The sequence below is a fragment of the Vulpes lagopus genome, chromosome 24, assembly GCF_018345385.1.
Source record: "Vulpes lagopus strain Blue_001 chromosome 24, ASM1834538v1, whole genome shotgun sequence".
NCBI lineage: Eukaryota > Metazoa > Chordata > Mammalia > Carnivora > Canidae > Vulpes > Vulpes lagopus.
The window spans coordinates 11,592,427-11,611,562 of NC_054847.1; the positions used below are offsets into that span (position 1 = coordinate 11,592,427).

The 19,136-nt window shown below is 40.3% G+C and overlaps 1 long non-coding RNA gene across 4 annotated transcripts; it reads left to right on the forward strand.

Annotated features, from left to right (window-relative positions):
* Window positions 1-99: 99 nt before the first annotated feature.
* On the forward strand, window positions 100-18,648 carry LOC121481929. Of its 4 annotated transcripts, none has more exons than XR_005985450.1 (4): window positions 100-228; window positions 471-552; window positions 11,769-11,887; window positions 17,247-18,648. It is a non-coding gene; the product is annotated as an uncharacterized LOC121481929 (long non-coding RNA). The 4 variants fall into 4 exon arrangements; XR_005985449.1 differs by lacking the exon at window positions 17,247-18,648 and adding an exon at window positions 13,269-13,998; XR_005985451.1 differs by lacking the exon at window positions 17,247-18,648 and adding an exon at window positions 12,887-13,185.
* The last annotated feature ends 488 nt before the right edge of the window (window positions 18,649-19,136 follow it).

The following is a 19,136-nucleotide window of genomic DNA, read 5'->3' on the forward strand; positions in this document are numbered from 1 at the left end:
CCGCCCTTGCTGCGGCGCGGGCGAGACGGGGCAAAGGGGCTTCCGGTCGGCGCGAGGTCTGCGGCCGCCTGTGGGCGTGGCCGCCGAGACGGTGGGAGGCGGCCAGGTCGGCTGTTGTTTGCCGCCCGGGCAGTCGTGGGTTGTGAGGAGTGTCTGGGCCCTGTGGGCGGTGCCGGGGAATCGCGCGCTGACACACGCAGGCTCCCTGGGAGGCGTGATCCTCGGCAGGTCCTCTGCGGGGGGGGGGGGGGGTGGAGGGCTCCGCGGGGGATGGAGGGCTCGGGGGTGGGGGTGGGGGGGGATGGAGGGCTCCGGGGCTCAGGCCGCCGGGACCCCCCCCGTCCCCCCCCCCCCCCCCCCGGGGACGCTGACTCTCAGGATCTGTGTTTTTGCCGGGCTTTACTTTTTTCCCCTTCTCTACTAAGTCGTAAAAGCATAACTGATTTTTTTCTCTCCTCTCCATCCCACAGCACTTTACAAGGTTTTCATCGAAAATCGTTCCCCGGGTTCCACCAAGTAGCCCAGTTCGGGGACAGCCGTATTCATAGGAAGGTCAGTCGCAAAGGAGAGAAAATACGGAATCTTGTAACTCCCTCTTCGTCAGCCGTGCTGTCATCTGGATGTGACAGGTTACAGTGACCTGGAGGAAAGGTTTTTTTTGTTGTTGTTTTTTTTTTAATTTATTTATGATAGTCACAGAGAGAGAGAGAGAGAGAGAGAGAGAGGCAGAGACACAGGCAGAGGAAGAAGCAGGCTCCATGCACCGGGAGCCCGACGTGGGACTCGATCCGGGGTCTCCAGGATCGCGCCCTGGGCCAAAGGCAGGCGCCAAACCGCTGCGCCACCCAGGGACCCCCTGGAGGAAAGTTTTAAGTGAAATTTGGGCTTAGCCTAATTATTTAAGCGCTTTGCATAAATAGTGTCAGTGAAATACCCCCCCCCCTTATTTTTTTTTACTTCCTTCGAACTAGTTAACAGTAAGATGAATTTTTAGGTTTCGAGCCTTTATATCGGTATATTTATTTCTGAAAATTAAAGTCGAAATGAAATCTGCAACAAAATGCATCTAGGCAAGTATTTATATGATCTTGTTTTCTCTAATGTTTCCTATAGCTCATAAAGTTCTTTTTTTTTTTAAAGATTTTATTTATTTATTAGAGGGACAGCATAAGTGGGGGAAAGGGGCAAAGGGAGAGGAAGAAGCAGACTCCCTGCTGAGCTGGGAGCCCCACGCAGGGCTTGATCCCAGGACCTGAGCTGAAAGCAGATGCTTAAGCTTCACCAACTGAGCCACCCAGGCGCCCCATAAATTTCTCTTGTATAGGTTTTCATACTACCAGTAAAATAAGATATGGGCCGATTATATGAATGGATGAGGAATTTTAAAAGGAAAAGAGGGGGCGCCTGGGTGGCTCAGTCAGTTAAAGGTCGGCCTTCCACTCAGGTCATGAACTCTCGGTCCTGGGATCCAGCCCCATGTTGGGCTCCCTGTTCAGTGAGGAATCTTTCTCCTTCTCTCCCTATCCCTGCCCTTTCCCCCAATTTTCTAGAAATTTCCTTCAAGAAAATCATGGAAAATTTTTAACCTACAGAAGCATTATTTTAGTTTAAATATTTGTTTAAAGCTGGAAAATCTTGGTACATTCCAGGAATTGAAAGGAAGGCAGAATCACTGGGGCAGGCAGGGGTGGGGGGCGGTAAGTAGCAATTGAAAAGGCAGAGGCTACAAGTAGAGTTTATGTATTAATATCATGATTGAGCATATACTATGTGCCAGACACTGTGCTAAATTTCATTTCACCTATTCAAAAACTCCTTTAAAATACACTATATAGGGCAGCCTGGGTGGCTCAGCGGTTTAGCACTGCCTTCAGCCCAGGGCGTGATCCTGGAGTCCTGGGTAGAGTCCCACATCAGGGTCCCTGCATGGAGCCTGCTTCTCCCTCTGCCTGTGTCTCTGCCTCCCTCTCCCTCTCTCTCTCTCTCTCTCACACTCTCCCTCCCTCCCTCTCTCTCTCTCTCTGTCTCATGAATAAATAAATACAATCTTAAAAAAAACCACTATATAGTATATGAGGAATTAAGGCCAAGAGCTGTGATACTCAGTCCTTGCTGCATATTAGGAACATCCAAAGATCTATTAAAATTTCTTGTGTCTGAGCATCATCTTCCATATATTCTGACTTAATTGGGCTGAAAAGGGAACCTGAAACATTTTAATAAATTCCCTGTGTAATCCCAATGTGCAACCAGAACTAAGAATCACTGCGTTAGAGTCAATTTGCCAGGGTCACTTAGCAACTAAGTAAGTGGCAGAGGAGGCAGGAATTCAACCCAGATCTATCAGATTCCAAAACCTGTGCTCTTAGCCGCTCACTAGTACCATCAACATTCAACAACATGTAGCACACACCACTTGCATGCTAGGAGTTTTGCTAACCACTGGGACACAAGATGAATGAGACAGAGCCTTTGCCTTCAATAAATTCACAGCCGTGTAAGACAGAAGTCTCAGTAAATGAAGCTAGGCCAGTTCACACAAGGTAGAAGCAAGTCAGCTGAAAACTCTGTGATGTTTCCTCCTATTTTGAGCTAGATTGACATGGAAAGTAACTGGTGGCTATTGCAATTATAGGCTGTATTAAGACAATGGCAGCGGTACAAAGAAAATTGGCAGGACTTGATCACTGATGAGAGGATGAAGGAAAGAAAGAAGTGGAGGATGACTTCACAGTTTTGAGTATGAGTGGAAGTAACACCATTGATCTAGAACAAGAACACAAGAATTGAATTTGAGGTTGAATGCGTTTGAAGTACTTGTTAAATATTCTCATAGAAATATCTGGTAGAGCACTGGAAGGGTGCATCTGGAATTCAAATGAGCAAATAGTCTGGAAATAAAGATCTGGAGTCACTGACTTATAAGTAGTAGTTGAAACCATGCTTGTATAATGTGTATGCTATGTATGGAATTTTTTTAAAGGAGAATAGAGATCAAGAGAAAAAAACCCACCAAATTTGACATTGCCATATTTGAAAAGTTCAATAAAGCTATTTTTATCTGCAGTGATATTAAATACAGTCAACTCATGATCATCCGTGATGAGTTTTTAATATTTTCCAGACTTTCTCTAGCCTCACAGCAAATTTAACAGATGATGCATAACCATGGAATGCAAACCAATTTTAAATATTGGCTAAATATTTAAGAACACAATATGATGCATTCAGAAATGTAATAGAAATATCCTAGAGCAGTGTTTCCACACATAAATAATTTTATGTACCTCTAGTTTTGACTTCAATTATTTTATCCCAATATTACTTAAAACTACAAAAATTACAGTATTTTAAATACAAATCTAGACAAAAAATTCTTAGGCTTAAGCTCATACAGCTCTATAAACCAAAATGCTTGCAAAATAAATATGAACAAAAGCATAAAATTAGTAACTTATAATACTTACAATAATGGGTAAGGTGTGATCTCAATCTTCAAGAATTTCAATAAATTTTTAAATCATTTCTTCCAAATGGATTATTTTAAGATAGAACATGCATTTAATACCATGTGTCATGTGATGGCTCAATTCTCTCACCATTTCTTTTTATTAAACCTTTACTTTTACAATGAACCCTACCATTACTTGGCCTTTATTTGGAGCAAATGGTCATTTAAATCCATCTCTCTCTCTATATATATATATATTTTTGTAAATCAGTATAAAACAACTACAGGACAATCCTAATCCTATGTTGTGTTCATCAACATAATCCACAACATGCTTGAATTAATATTTGAAGGTTATCATGTAAGTAAAATCACATCATTTCAAAATTCTTCAGAGATATTATGGAATACTGAGAATATATTTACATCCCCTTAAGATCTGCAAATTCCACTTTGAAAAAAAAAAACCTATCCTAAGTGTTTGATTATTTATGCTTTGTAAAATTCCTTACCATAAATCTCCAATTCTTAAAATGTATTCCATAGAATTAATATTAACAAGTGGTTACTGGGAGGGAAAACAGGGGTCTACATTTGTACTTGGTAAGCATTAGATCAGAAAAAAATTAAATACATTTTCAATATGGGGATTCAGAGATCCTTTAACATTGCCAGGGCATGGTTTGTCCCATGGAACATGTGATTCTTTCCCTCCTTCAGGGAATCTCACAGGGCTAGTATTTGACTATGTTTATATAGTGTCAAACATTTCTGTCTACTATACTTAAGAAAAGTTGAAGGAATGAAGTGTATTTTATGGTGAAGGCTGTTTATAAAATCCTCTATCATCTGTCAATCAGTGACACCTACATAGGAAATAGAAGCATCATCAGGCAATGTAGAACACTTTTCAGTGCCTAGTGTTGCCTATTTTATAATACGAACTCAATAAATATTTTGAGGTTTAATTAGTGGTTTTTTTTGTATTTGTTATTTGTTTTATGTCCATAACAGTTGCTGCTATTTTGATTTCATGAACTCCAATCTTCTGGAGAGAAGACCATGGTCACAAAAGTGTTTTTATGAAGCCTGTCACATAACCAATATTTATCCTGAAATATCATAAGAAATTTACCTTAAAATCTACATTGTCCTATATGGCAGCCACTAACCATATGCAGCTATTTAAATTAAGATTTTATTTATTTTAGAGAAGGAATGAGTAGGGGGAGGAGCAGAGGAAGAGAGAGAATCTTAAGGAGATTCTATGCTGAGCCTGGAGCCTGATGGAAGAGGGCTCTATCTCACAACTGTGAAGTCATGAGCTGAGCCAAAACCAAGAGTCGGACACTTAACCAACTGAGCCACCCAGGTGCCCTAAATTAATTAAAACAAAATAAATTAAAAATTGAGTTCTGCAGTCACACATATCAAGTGTGCAAATAGCCCATGTAAACAGTGCAGATTAGAACATTTCTATCATCACATTAAATTTTACTGGAAAGCACTGTATTAGATTATTTATGTGAACTTAGTTTCCTCAAAATACTAACAAAGTAGGAAAAACAAACAAGAAATAGAGGTGAAATTAAATTATTATCTAACAGCAATTTGTCTACCTAAAATTTATAACCTCTTTCATCATGTTGGAGACAGAACTGTATAATGCAAAGGGACCCAGTGGTTCTAGTTTTACTTTAGGAAAAAGTTTGAGCTATGGCAGTCTCCACCTTCAGACCCAGCACCAACCTCTTCCAGAAGGATGTGCCAGTTTCAAGACAGCTTGGTTTCTCAACAAGAGTCACAAGTAGAAAGCCTACATCATGTAATGTAGACCAGATTGTAAAGAAAAGCCCTCCCTCTGAAAACAAAAGTGTTTGTTGGAATATATTTTAAGTATCATCAAAGAGCTGAGAAGAAGGATTACCAGGTCAAAAGCTAAGGGAAAGTAGAACTGGAGAGAAGTAAGCAGAGCAAAAAAGCAACTTGCCCTAAAATGCTTTTCTGGTTGAAAAACATTGAAATTCTGTTTTGACAGATGTTTCAGACAAGAGGACAAATGTAAAATCTCGGGGTTGCTAATTTGGGGACTCAGAGACCTCAAGTTTAAAAGATGGGACAGCCAAAGGATAGCACCTTTGGCATAAAGCTAATCCAAAGTAATGCTCCTCCCCATCCACACAGGGAATGGAGCAGAGCAGAAGGAAATAAAACATAACAAATAAGTATCTGTGGAAATGTAGGCATAAGCTGACCACTCAGGCAAATCTGCATTCCAAATTCACTCCACCTCAGTAAATTCAAATGAAAAAGCTTCATGTCTTTAATTCTGTTTAAAGTGTCTGAGACTGATGGAGTCCAAAATACGTATGAATTGAATGTGTCTTCTAAATGTCTTTCCAGTCTTTTACTAATGTCTAGCCCACACCTAATACATCTTCAAAATTTTTAATAGCACTCAGCTTTACCAAGTACCCATAGCTTTTAACTTATTTGTCCTGGAAATGAAGCCTACCCTTTTTATATTTCCAATTCATCAATTTGCACATTTTTTAAAAGGATTGTTTATTGGAGAAAGAGAGACAGAGCACATGAGTAGGATGAGGGGCAGAGGGAGAGAATCTTTAATCAGCACTCCATGCTGAGTGGTGAGCCCCATGCAGGGCTCGATTCCATGGCCCATGAGGTCATGACCTGAGTCAAAACCAGAGTGGGGTAATCAGCTGATTGAGCTGCCCTGGTGCCCCCATCAATATCTAAATTTTGTACTACATTATGCAATCACAACAATATAATTGGCAACAATCACAATGGACTCTTGTTTGGACACACAACCTAATTGCTGGAGCTGGAAATGACGGGGCAACTCGTCCAGGAATAGAATATGCTTTGCCAGGGAAAGGAGACTTGCCTTTTAAGTGTAGGATCTTTTTACCTCCTTTTTTTCAGCGCTGTGAGGGAGACAGAGGAGGCTCACAGAGAGGAAATTCTCACCCATGGTTTACTAGCAGTTTGGTCAGAATAGAAATCAGATCTCTGGTTCCTAATTCAATATTTGTTTGTTTGTTTAATAGAATTAATCTAGATCTAAGAACCATGCTTGAAATCTTTTAGATCACGTAAAAAGAATTTTTTCTACTGTATTAGTTTAACAGACTCTGAGATGATAATAGATAATTCCTGGTATATTTGTAGATAAAGCTTTTATAGCTATCCATGATAATATTCCTAGAATATTCAATCTATTTATCTTTTCATAACTTTTCATACCTACTATTCAGTAGTAGTTACAAATGTGAGGAGAATTTATAATAGAGATATTTATCTTCTTGGATATAAACTCATTAAATGTTCTCTGCAATTACTGACCTTAGCCTGATTTTATAATTCTTTTCATTTGGTGGCAAAATCTATAGCACATTCAGAGAAATTGGGGGTTGGAGGTGGTGGAGGAAGTGACAGAGGTGCTTATAAATCAGTCAAGTCAGAAGGAGGCAAACTAACCTGAATTCTCATGGTTGCGCTACTTCGATCTATGATTATTAGTAAGATCAATGCTAGCTATAGAGGAAAAACAACAACAACAATAACACGTGGCCAAAAAGAGGAGGAGAACAGAGAACAGAGGCAGGGTGAACCTCCAAAGCTCTGAAAAAAGAGGTCAATAAGAAGGGCAGTCACCTTTAGTAGTGGCCTTGGTATAATGCTGTCAGGGTGCTTTTGGGGTCTGTAAGGAAGTAGTGGTGACTAAAGTCAATAAATTGAATGTATATAAAGTCAAATGGTCCCTGTAAGGCTTGCCATGTATCATCAGGCAACAAATAAACTAAACAAAGCCCAAACAAGGTCACCACGGATGAGCAAGCAAATGCAGAACACAACTCTAAGACAAAATCACTGAGGTATAAAACATGGTGAGAAGACAACTGGAAAGACTATAGACTATAAACTATTTATCAGAGAGGCAATGATAGAGACCAAGAACAGAGAGGCGACACTAGCAATTAATTATTACAAGGGCCCATACCATTTGAGGTCAAAAAACATAACAAGGTGTTCTCTAAGAGATTCCTCTCTTGCTAATTCACTACACTGTTGTTTCTGTTGTGTGACATTCGTGTGTTCAAATTGAATTCACACAGGAGGGGCTTAGAGAGTATTCAGTCTCTCCCAAAGGCAGAATGTGTATTTCAATCTCTAATTGAACTTAAAGTAGACTCCTAGCTGTCCAAGAGCATTATTTTTATAAGACAGTGAAAAAGTAGCAGAGAATCTCCTCTGGTTTGTCAGTTATATATGTATCTGTATACACGTTGATTCACCAATGCAGAGGACTTCATCTGATAACAGATGGAAGACACAATCAAATCATTGAAAATTTCCCTCATGAAATATATATAAGGCTAGGTGATGCAACAGACATAAAACACACTTACAGAAACTCAATGGCTTGGATTTAGATTTCTTCTAGGACTCAGATTTGCCAAAAACAGAAACTACTAAAAGAATTTTCCATAGTAATAAAGACTCTGCTTGAAATGATTTCAAATTTATTTCCTTATAATTTGAGAAGCATTGCTTTTTTAAAGACTAGGAACTAATGCTTTAATTATGATTAGAGAGAAACAAAAGAACTTAGACTTTGCAAAAGCAGATCTTGGATTCATAAAATTAATTTTAATATTGAGGTATGATAAAACCATTAATAGAAAAAACATTCCAAACTGGAAAATAATATGTGTAGCTCAATGATGGCCTTGAGAATCCTGGTGATGCTCACTATTTTCAGAGGGTTTATTAGACACTTTTGCTCCAGTAGGTCCCACTGCTCCTATTATTCCAAAAATTGCTATGGTATCTACTCTTAGAGCTTGGAGTAAAGGAAAAGCATGCCCCCTGAGTAGAATGAGGTATTTCTGGGTTCCGGGCTCTGCTCCCCATTGCCAGCTGGTTATTCTTGAGCAAATTACTTGCCTTCACTGATCCTCTATTTCCTCATCATCAAGTACTTCTTGTCATAAAGGATACATGTAATAAAATAGTCACAAAAGGTCATAGTTTTGTGGGTATTATAATTCATCACTTTGATATTCTCCTTGACAAATGACATTCCTATATCTTTTGAATGCCTCCAGGATAAGAAACTTGTTTCATCTCTGCAGAGATGTCAGAGGTGCCAGAGAGTTCTTGGAGTTCAACTATATCCAGCTTCTTGATGGCTTCCCACCCACTGACACCATTCCATGTGACAACGTTTAAATTATAAAATTCTTCTCCTGTTCTGTACTCCCCACAGACCCTTGTCCTTGTTAAATACACCATTTGTTTCACCATTTTCCATGTGACAGGTTCTCCATCCCCTTATGATAATTGTTGCTTTCTGCTTGACATGCTTTAGACTATCAACATTTCCTCCATAGGGTTAATGCCAGAACAAACACCGAAGCCACATCACCAAATCTCTCGTTTTAGATACTTCCTTTAACACAACACCCCATTACGGTAGCATTTTTGGCAGTCATATCCTACTATTAAGTTGTATTGAGTTGTTAAATTTAAATAGCTCTTAAATCCTTTCCATGTGCACAAACCACATTTTCTCTATCGTGTTCCTGTACAGTTGTGGATAGAATTTTGGGGTGTTTAAATTTTTTTCAATGTTTTCCATTGAGGATGATGGGTAGATGCCTAAACAAAAGGAATTATGATTTTTCTGTTGAAGTTCTTCATCTTAAACCATGTCTTTCCCATACAAATTCCACTATGCAACATGATGATGAGCCCCCTTAAGCCTTGTGTTACCTGCAGACTGTATCAGCATACCGTCAGAATTTATCCCAAGTCCTTAAACACTTTAGGTAGTCCAGCACCAAGTATAGAGGACTGTGGTGGGTTCTGGAGAGATTGCTGCCATTTGGTTTGACATAAATCCATTCATTAAAAAGAATTCTGTTTATTATAAGGTCCAGCTTATGTTCAGAGTGATGTCATTACAAACCGGTAAATTCGTTTAGAAAGTCAGGCTAACCATTTCATATTCACTAACCTATGCTGATTCCTTTGCTGAGAGCTTGCAAATCATTTCTTTAATACTTTGCTCTAGAAAACTCCCCAGAAGTCAAGCCCATCTCCCAGAATTCACAGGATTCACCTCTGCTTCGAGAATAAAACATTTGTACATTTTTGTTTTTTTCCCTAATTCTTAAGCTCCTTCAAAAATTATTGACAGGAATTCCTCAGTTTGATCCCAAAATTCTTATAGTATCTAGGAAATGTGCCTCCTTATCCAAGCCATGAGACTTATATGCATTTTGCATGACCAGTGCTTTCCTACAGGTTCCTCATCTACCTTACTTTTAAAAACTAGTATTAGTGCTGCTTTTTCCTTCTCTGGCAGTCTTTCAGCTGGAGAAAACATAGGAACTAAAGCAGTGAACTGATTCAACTTTCCTCCTCTTCTGTTTAAACACTGCAGGTAGTAGGCTCCTTAAACTTTGGGCACACTTCTGTGTCATCCATGAAAATGTGCCTTGTGGGACCCGTCGCATCAGGCCTCAACCACTTACATTTGGATTGTTCACAACTTCATTCCTAAATGCTAGCACTGCACAATCTAATCTGTTTCCTGTCTAACCCTCTGACTTATTTTTATCTTTCATGTCTGCTTTTCTCCTGAGACCTAACACCTCCCATACTCCCCGATTTTTCTATTTGCTCTCTGGCTACTGCTTTCATCCCACAAGGGTAAATACCACTCCTCAGCAAATGGGCTCTTTCCGTTGGCTGATCTCCTTGGGCCTGACATTCCCACCAGGTGTTCCAGCCATCCACTGCTGTGTATCCGACCAGGTAGCAGCTTCATTGCCTTTAAGTCACACGGTGTCGTTTCTGTCATACTCTGTTGGTCAACCGATCGCTAAGGTTGGTCCAGATTCCAAAGGGGAGACACAGGCTCCAGCTCTCAATGAGAGGAGTGTCAGAAAATTTGCACATAGGTATTTAAAATGCCATCAGGTTAGCAGAGCCCAGCAAACAGAGTCCTGGCACCTGCATGCAAAGCCATGAGTTACTTGTTCTTCCTTCTCTCTGCATAAGCATATAAATCCTCGAATGTTTAACATTTTTCATACACCTCCCTCCCTTCTGGCCTTTAGGATCTAATATTCTTACAGGCTTACATTGCTGTTTTACCTTTGAACACAATTGCTTGTCTATTTTTTGTTTGAATTCATCAGAGAATACCCTGCAGAGTCATATCAGGGTATTAAGGGCTCTTCCATTGCTTCCACTCCACTGTATTGCCAAAAAATAAGCTTTGAAAATATTTCATTCCTCTTCTAGAGTCCCTGTAAATGGAATGCTAGCAATCCCTTCCCTCTGTCTGCATAACCCCACTTAACATTAATATGTTAGAGATTGGCCTCTTGCTGATGCTTCTCTTCCCCCTTCTTGGGGGAGATGGGGAGTATAATCACAAGGTTAAGAGTCAGGCAGACCTGAGAGTTGATTCCTGCTTTCCCTCATTAATATCTGGGTAATTTGAAGAACATGATTTTACTTGTTTAAGAGAGTAAATTTTATGTGATAATGGGGATGACAGAAGGATTAACTGACAGTGAGATTCATTTTTTAAGTTTTTTATATGAGAGAGACAGGGATAGGGAGAGCAAGGAGTGGGGAGGGGCAGAGAGAGAGAAGAGAGACAACCAGACTCCCCACTGAGTGAAGAGCCCAATGCGGGGCTCGATCCCAGGACCCCAGGATAATGACCTGAGCCAAAGGTAGATGCCTGACTGAGCCACCCCAGTGCCCCTAACTAACAGTGGGATTAAATGAAAGAATGCATATAGAGGATTCGGCACATCCGTAGGCACTCACTTAAAAGTAACTATTAATCTTATTCATCTCTTACCCTTATTTTTTAAAGATTTTATTTATTTATTTGAGGGAGAGAGCACAAGTACAGGGAATTGCAGAGGGAGAGGGAGTAGCAGACTCCTCATGAGCCCCATGCAGGGCTCGATCCCAGGTCCCTGAGATCATGACCTGAGCCAAAGGCAGATGCTTAACCCAGTGAGCCAATCACCCTATTATCTTTTAACTGAAAATGGCAAGAATCACTCCATTCTGGACTCCAGGTATACATACAATAGCAACTGTATATCTGTACCAAACACCCTGGCAGGTGACTTTATCATACCCTGTGTTATTCACGAGTAGTTGCATATATTTTTGCCTGATTTTGTCAACAATTTCAGCAATTTGTCTCTTAGGGTCATGGTGACCCATTCTTTCCCTTCTTTTGTAACCCTTGCAGGACCTACCTCAGGCCTGAGCTCTGAAGTCGGGAGGTGCATCCCAGATCACATTAAGCTGTCCCTGCGTTGAACGACTGAATGTCAGAGCCAAGACTCAAGTTTCTCTCTGCAAATAACTGTAGGACACTTTCTTACAGAGAACCTAATGTAGAGGAATGCTGCTTGCCCAGAGTGGATAATTGCGGGTGTATAATTAGTCACTAGTCAGTGTGTAAATACTCTGGAAATTGCTTTATTTGTTAATGCGAAAAGCTCTGCAGAAATACAAGTTATTATAGGAACCAGGGCTGAACACAGGAGATAAGGTATTGTGGGGAAAGAACAAGTGAGTGAAGCATCAGTGGTGTCACGTATCCCTCCAAGGGGATGAAACCCGTAGGTTCTCCTCCCTCACTTTCTAAGAACACCGACTCCCCTGGGTGAATAATTTAAAGGACAAATTACCACTCTTCTGGGTACCAAAGCCAGCCATAAGCTGAAATTAAATTAAATCATAAAGCCCTACAAGAAACTGAGGGAAGAGTCAGAAATATAAAACCAAGGGAATCCAGAGCTAAGCATGAAATATTAGAGGCACTGCAATGTCCTTGCCTTCCTGTGCTGATGAAGGGAAAAAGTGAAAACCACCCTGGCACAGACTGAAAGGACCACCATCAAATATCCATTGTTAAGTACTTGGTAGTGGCTATTGCAATGATTTCAATTCCGGTGGGGTATTGGAGGGAGGTAGGAGAGACTCCACTAGATCAACTTCGAGTCCTTGCACCTCGGCTAACTAGCCAGGTGACCTTGAGCTACTCACTATGTAACCTGGCCTCTGTTTCCTTTACCTCTGAGTTGAAAAAGATGAAATCAGAGTTTTGTGTTTCTAAAGTGCTTTTTTCCCCCATATCAGCTCAAAGATCAGAGTGAGCTAATAAAAGCATGTATAAAATTTGCCTATTAAAATATAGAAAGTTCATTTTTCACAGCACCAGCCCTAGCACCACCATTAAAATTTCCTTCTACTCCTTAGTATACTCTTTAGTATGAGGCCAGGAAACGGGGCCAACTTTGGAAACAGAAAACTATGAAGTTTTGCAATAAAACACTATGTCCCCATACTTGTTTCCTCCAGACAGAAATGAGTTGTTTACATGTGGCCCAGAAGGAAGGTCCCACCCTGAATGCAGGAGTGAAGGAACATTTTAAATACCCCAGGTTGCCTTCTCCCAGAGCAACTCAGCCTGCCCGGACTAAAGTGAAAAATCCTACCATCGAGCGTTCTACAACCACAGAAAATAAGCAAGGATTGTGAACGAGGCTCCTTTATTTAATCAATACAAAGCAGGGACTTTGGTAAGCAGGCTGGCAGCTCTCCTGCTGCCAACGTGGCATGTAGCTCTGAAATAAATTAAAGTCTACAAAGCAGATGGTGTTTTCCAGGGTGCTATACAGTTGAAAGACCTGGGACATATCCTATGTCCAGCATATTAAGCTTAACTCTTTCAACATCACAGCTAAGCCTGATCAGCGTTGACAGCCACGACATATCACAGAACAGGTAAATAAAATCCTAATACACCCTGGTCCTTTCCCTTGCTAGAAAGCTATACTTGATCTCTTGGCCTACATGAGTGAGAGCTGCAGTAAAGGTCACATACCAGGAATACTCGCCAACTGGTGGTGCCCAGATCTTTGGATATCAGTGGCTAGTAAAATTCAAAGGGAGAGAGAGAGTCCATCTTATGGAGGCCAAATTCAAAGCCATTATTTCCCTAAGTAAAAACATCTACTATCCACAATGACTCATCATTTCATAAAAGGCTTTAACACTAAAACAAAGGAAGGATACCATCTCAAATAAAGAATGGTCTTTACATTGATGAGATTTAGTTTTGGGATACATTTAACTACGTTGCTCTTAACCTTCCTGAGCAGTCATGGATCAGTGAAAACTTCATTCTGGGCTGGACTGATCCTTAAACCGGCAATGGGGAAGTCCTGCTCTTTAAGATACTTTGAGAACTAGAAAGCCTCTTTCTCCAGTGTCACCTTTCCTCAAGTCTGAGCTTTAAGCCCCATTTCTACTTTGAAGCTTTTCCTGGATATCTATGACCATTATGCTCTCTCTAGTCCCTAAATTCTTACAGCACTTAAAACTTTAACATATAATCTAGAACTCTTTTTTAAAAAACATTTTACTTATTTATTTGATGGGGGGCACACGAGCAAGGGGAAGGACAGAGGGAGAGAGAAAGCAGATGCCCCACTGAGCAGGGACCCCCCCCCCAACATGGGGGCTCAATATCAGGACCCTGGGATCACAACCTGGGTCAAAGGCAATGCTTAAGCGACTGAGCCACCTAGGCACCCCAAAATCTAGCACTCTTATTTTGTGGGAAAAGCTTTTGAAATTTAGAATGTTTTCTAGATAACAATTCCATTTTTTAAAAAATATTTTATTTATTTATCCATGAGAGACACACAGAGAGGCAGAGACATAGGCAAAGGGAGAAGTAGGCTCCCTGAGGGGACCCCGATACAGGACTTGATCCTAGGGTCCAGGATCACAACCTGAGCCAAAGGCAGATGCTCAACCACTGAGCTACCTAGGTGTCCCAACAGTTCCATTTTTTTTCCAATAGTTCCGTTTTTAATGAAAAAATTCGAATATTTTCTTACTGACTAAGAGAACTACAAGTTGGACACCTCTGACTAAGAGCCCAGCTTAGGAAAGAAAAAAATACAGAAAAATCTACCATGGAGATGAAACATACAGTCTTGAAAATGCATCTGAAGTTGGCTAAGGTCTTTTAAGGTTGAAAGTATAGAATCCAATGCAGTTTGATCAGTAGGCTGTTGTGTTGAAAATGCTCCAGTAATACATTAAGAAAGTGTTACAAGATCTTAGATTTTAATATTGTCCCTTCTCTTTACTAAGCTAAAGAAGCATTAGGACAATCACTCCTCTACTTGTTGTTCCAAAAGGTCCATATTCTAATTAAATAGAATAACAGACTTCTGTATAATAGAAAATTGTCTTCGAGGTCATCTAGTCTACCCTGTTGTTTAACAGATGGGATACCTAAGGTCCAGGTAGGTGAAGTGACTCACCCCAAATCCCAAGAGACCAGTATTAGCATTGGGATTTCAACCATGACGTATGACCTTGTAGGTATTTTAAATATAACAGTCTTATATCCCCATATCTTCAGATATATAGTATGCTACAGTGCAGTCCCTGTAGGGCTTATAAAGAAGGCAAGTTTTTTCCAGCCCCATAGGCTTTCCTTTTTGCTTTCTTTTTTACCCTGGACTATTTCTTCTTCCCTTCTTTCATCCACTACTACCTTCTCCCCTCTCCATCCTACTCCTTGTCCAGGGTCATTAAAACCTAAGTGCTCAAGAAAGGCTCTGATAAATTTATCCAGCCAATGTAACATCCTCATAATCCTTATGGACTGAATGTCATGTGCCAAACATCATGGTGGGCATAGCTAAAAATGTTCCTTCTACCAGGGTACTTACAATGTTACAAGGTTGAGAGATAAGCTACCAAACTAAATCTTTATTCAAGAGGTAAGTGCAGTTTTCTCTTTCCTTGAAACCACCACATGTAGACAATAGTTTGCTTTCAAAGTCAGCCAAACTTTTCTTTTGGTGCCCTCATCACAGCCATCAAAGTCCTAGATATTTTAGCAGTATGTATAAGTCTATATTGACAACATAAAGGACACTTCTTAATTTTCCTCCTTTAGGGTCCGATATTCTCTTCTTTAACTAAAAGCAAAGCCTTAAGCTTTCCATTTAAATACAACTTTGAAATATTTGAAACCTTTTAAGATGTGCCATCAAAATCACTCATACCCAAACCCAGAAACAAGGATTCCCCTTTCTAGAACAAATACAGCACATGACCTGTGCCAATTCTCTAAACTTCTCCGGCCACAAGTTTTCACTTCTGTGAAACAGAAAAATTGTTCTTAACAAAGACTGAGGTATTGGAGGGCTGGGACCACACCTTTTAATCTTCCATATGTTACCATATAGAGCTTCATCTCGGGCTCTGCCCACGCAGATGCTCAGGAAATGCTTGCTAACTGAAGATTTTTATGATCACTGATAGAAAGACAGCAGAAATGCAAAACACGATTTTTCCCTTGCCCCGGGTTACCCAGGAGCATCATTCTCATTCAGAGATGACCACATTTCAGAAAGTGGGTCTCATAAAACATACAATTTAATGAAGCCATCTGGGAAGATGATCGTCGTATAAATGCAAGATATTGATATTATCTGGCTACTTGGGGAAATACCATGTAAATGAAGGTACAACCCAGCTCCATAATTCAAATCAAGTATTGATGTACAAGGTCTTTGGATAATGGACTTTGAAGATTGATATTTCTCACAAATCTGAGGCTACTTTTCTCTCCTCCTTTGCAATTTTGCTATTTTTGCAGTAAGATTTTATTTTACTTTTTAGAAAACATCTTTTTCTTTTTTTTTTTTTTAGCAGGAATCTATCAGTGTCAACTGGGAGTCTTGAATCAGAAAATTTACATCTGTCTTTATCAGGGTTTTTAGCTTCTCTTTTTTGAAGCAAGAAATGATACAAACAACAACAGGCACTTCTTTCCTGGTCCAGTAATTATGCAGAATGTTGTTCACTTATTCAGCATCCCAATTGACTCAGCTGCTTCCCTTTCTGTTTTATTCTTCTAGCAGGAAGATGTGGTCTACTCCTGATATTATCCTGAAGACTGTTCTGAATGAAGCCACCCAATAACCAATGTTACTCTTTTAACCAATGTTAAAATGTTCCTTTCTCAGAAAGACAGTTGCTAAAACAATACCAAGTTCAGTCATGCCAGTGATTACAAAATGAATATTCAACTAACTCTGTCACTCTCCATCTTTTACCTGGTCAGGGAAAGGTACCAAGCATTTCCTCCACACTTAGGATCCTACCTTACTACCTCTGCTGAGAGCATTACCTCTTCCGCTGAGGCAGCACCTGACCCCACAGTGTAAACTGAAATTCCTCTGGGCTCCTCACTGTTTCTGCTGCAAAAAGTGCCATCCACTCTTTGTAACTGCTTCCCAAGAACTCCGAGTCTGTGTCGCCTGGCTATCTCCAGCCTCCTCTGTCATCACACATTCACCAAATAATATAGAAACACAGTCAATATCAACACTTCTCCCAGAAGTTGAGGTGTGGGGGATTTCATGGACATTGTCTGTAGTGAGCTTGCTGGTCCCAGGCACCACACAGAGTGTTCATGTAGAGAAGGCATGTGACAGGCATTAGGGGCATGGAGGCAAAGAGGCTATCCCATATGTTTTGCCTGGCTGACAACTGGAGTAGAATAGATGGGGTGAGGGTGGGGAGAAGCTGACAACATATCATTGAGCCTCAATCCTTTTCATTAAGAAATGTTCACTGAAGAAACTCTTCCTCCCATTGCTCACTGTCTTGTATCCCTAAATCACAGCTTAGAAGCAAGTGTGCCCAGAGCTGAGGACCAAGACATTCACATGCCCTGACTGCTCACGGGATGAAGGGGGGTCTCCCGAGGGCGCGAGCCCCAGCACTGCCTCTGAGATGGAGGAGGAGAAGTCAGTTCTCCGGCACCGGCGTTGTGTGCCCCTGGAGCCTCCCACCACGGCTGCGGATGCCTGAGGACCTTGAGAGGGGTCCCCCTGGGGCTGGGCCGGGGCTGGGCCCTGTGAGGGTGGCTCACTCCTCTGCCTGCTGCTATTCCTGCGACCCTCCTGGGTGCCCCTTAAACCCAAGCCCCCAGGGCCCACACACTGGACTGCCCTGCCCCCAAGGGGAGGGGCAGCACTGCACTGATACCATGACCAGTCACTCGCAATAAACCTTCCTCTCTTGGAAAAAAAAAAAAAAAAAAAAAAAAAAAAAAAAAAAAAAAAAAACCAAGGTAAGAAGAATCCACTGGCCTCTTTCTCCTCGGGCTGCTAGGCACTGTCACTGCCCATCCCTGATGGGAAAATAAATAATATTCTGAGTTTCAACCTAATATGCTGATGGGCGGTCCAGAGTCTTGAAAGCCACATAAACCCACTTAGTATACATTACATCATAGTAAGTTTAACTGTATATGGATCTGTTAATGTTCTCAACCTTGTTTTCAATTTTTAGAACCTCCAAATGTATTTGTCATGAAAATAAATTGCAAACATGATGACAAAAATAATGTGACCATCCCAAGGGACTGGAACTCTGACTGCAGAGATAGCAAGTAGAGAAACAATCCCACCCAAATAGCTGGCAGTAACAGATCGACAGCTAGCACATCGAGAGAAACAGCAGATTAGCCGCAAAGAAAAGGCATCTGGGGAAGGCCTTTCAACTTCTCATAAAACATCAGGCCATTATGGGAACTAAATTTTAAAAAGGTATCTTTAAGTAGAAAAATTAGTATCTCCAATAAACATGTTTTCTTAGCATTCAGAGATAAGTTCTTATAATAGAAGATAAAGAAGTATGACACACTCTTCACCTTGAGTCACAATATTGGTGGGAAGGTGAGTTTTTTAACATGGAAAAATTAAAGTGATATTGATTGACACTGTAAAACACTTTGAAAACCTTTTGTCTAATATCTGAAGATTCCATGGAGGAAAAAAGATGTATGACCAAGAGGTAAAACATTGAGTTTAGAGGGGTTTTGTAGTTAATGGGGGTGGGGGGAGGACTGTGGGCAATGACAAAGGACTTGAGGTTTGGAACCTGGGAAGAGCTGATAAAGTGTTTTTCTGTGCAAACAAAAAGCCAAATCCTTTCTAACCGTTCCCTGAAGTGATTTTCTGTAAGCATCAAAAGTCTAAGACCAATAGGATTTTGTACTCTGTCATTAAAGTGTTTGGGAAATTTTGAGTCAAATATAGATTTGTTTTTTAAAAAAAGAAATTGTTTTTCTGATTATTTCTTTTCATAGCAAAACAGACTGTTTGGGAAGCCATAATGAGAAAAGCAAAAATTACCCATAATACTGCTACAGAGAGATAATCAATATTAACATTCTGGTGTGCACTTTTCTGAACATTTTTCTATGTATGTGTATACACATGTTAACATACACATTTTTATAAAAATTAAATCATACCAGGCATATTGCTTTTTAATGAATTTTTTAACTTAATAATATCTCGTTTTACATCTCAATGAATATAGGTTTAAATTAGTATGGTAAGTATATTCCCCCAAATTTCATGTCCATCCAGAACCTGAAAATGTGACCTTATCAGGAAATCCTGTCTTAGAGATTTTTAGTTAAAGGTGCTGAGATGAAATCATTCTGTATATAGGGTCCCTAAATCCCTTGACTGGTGTCCTTATGAGGAAAAAGAGGAGGATT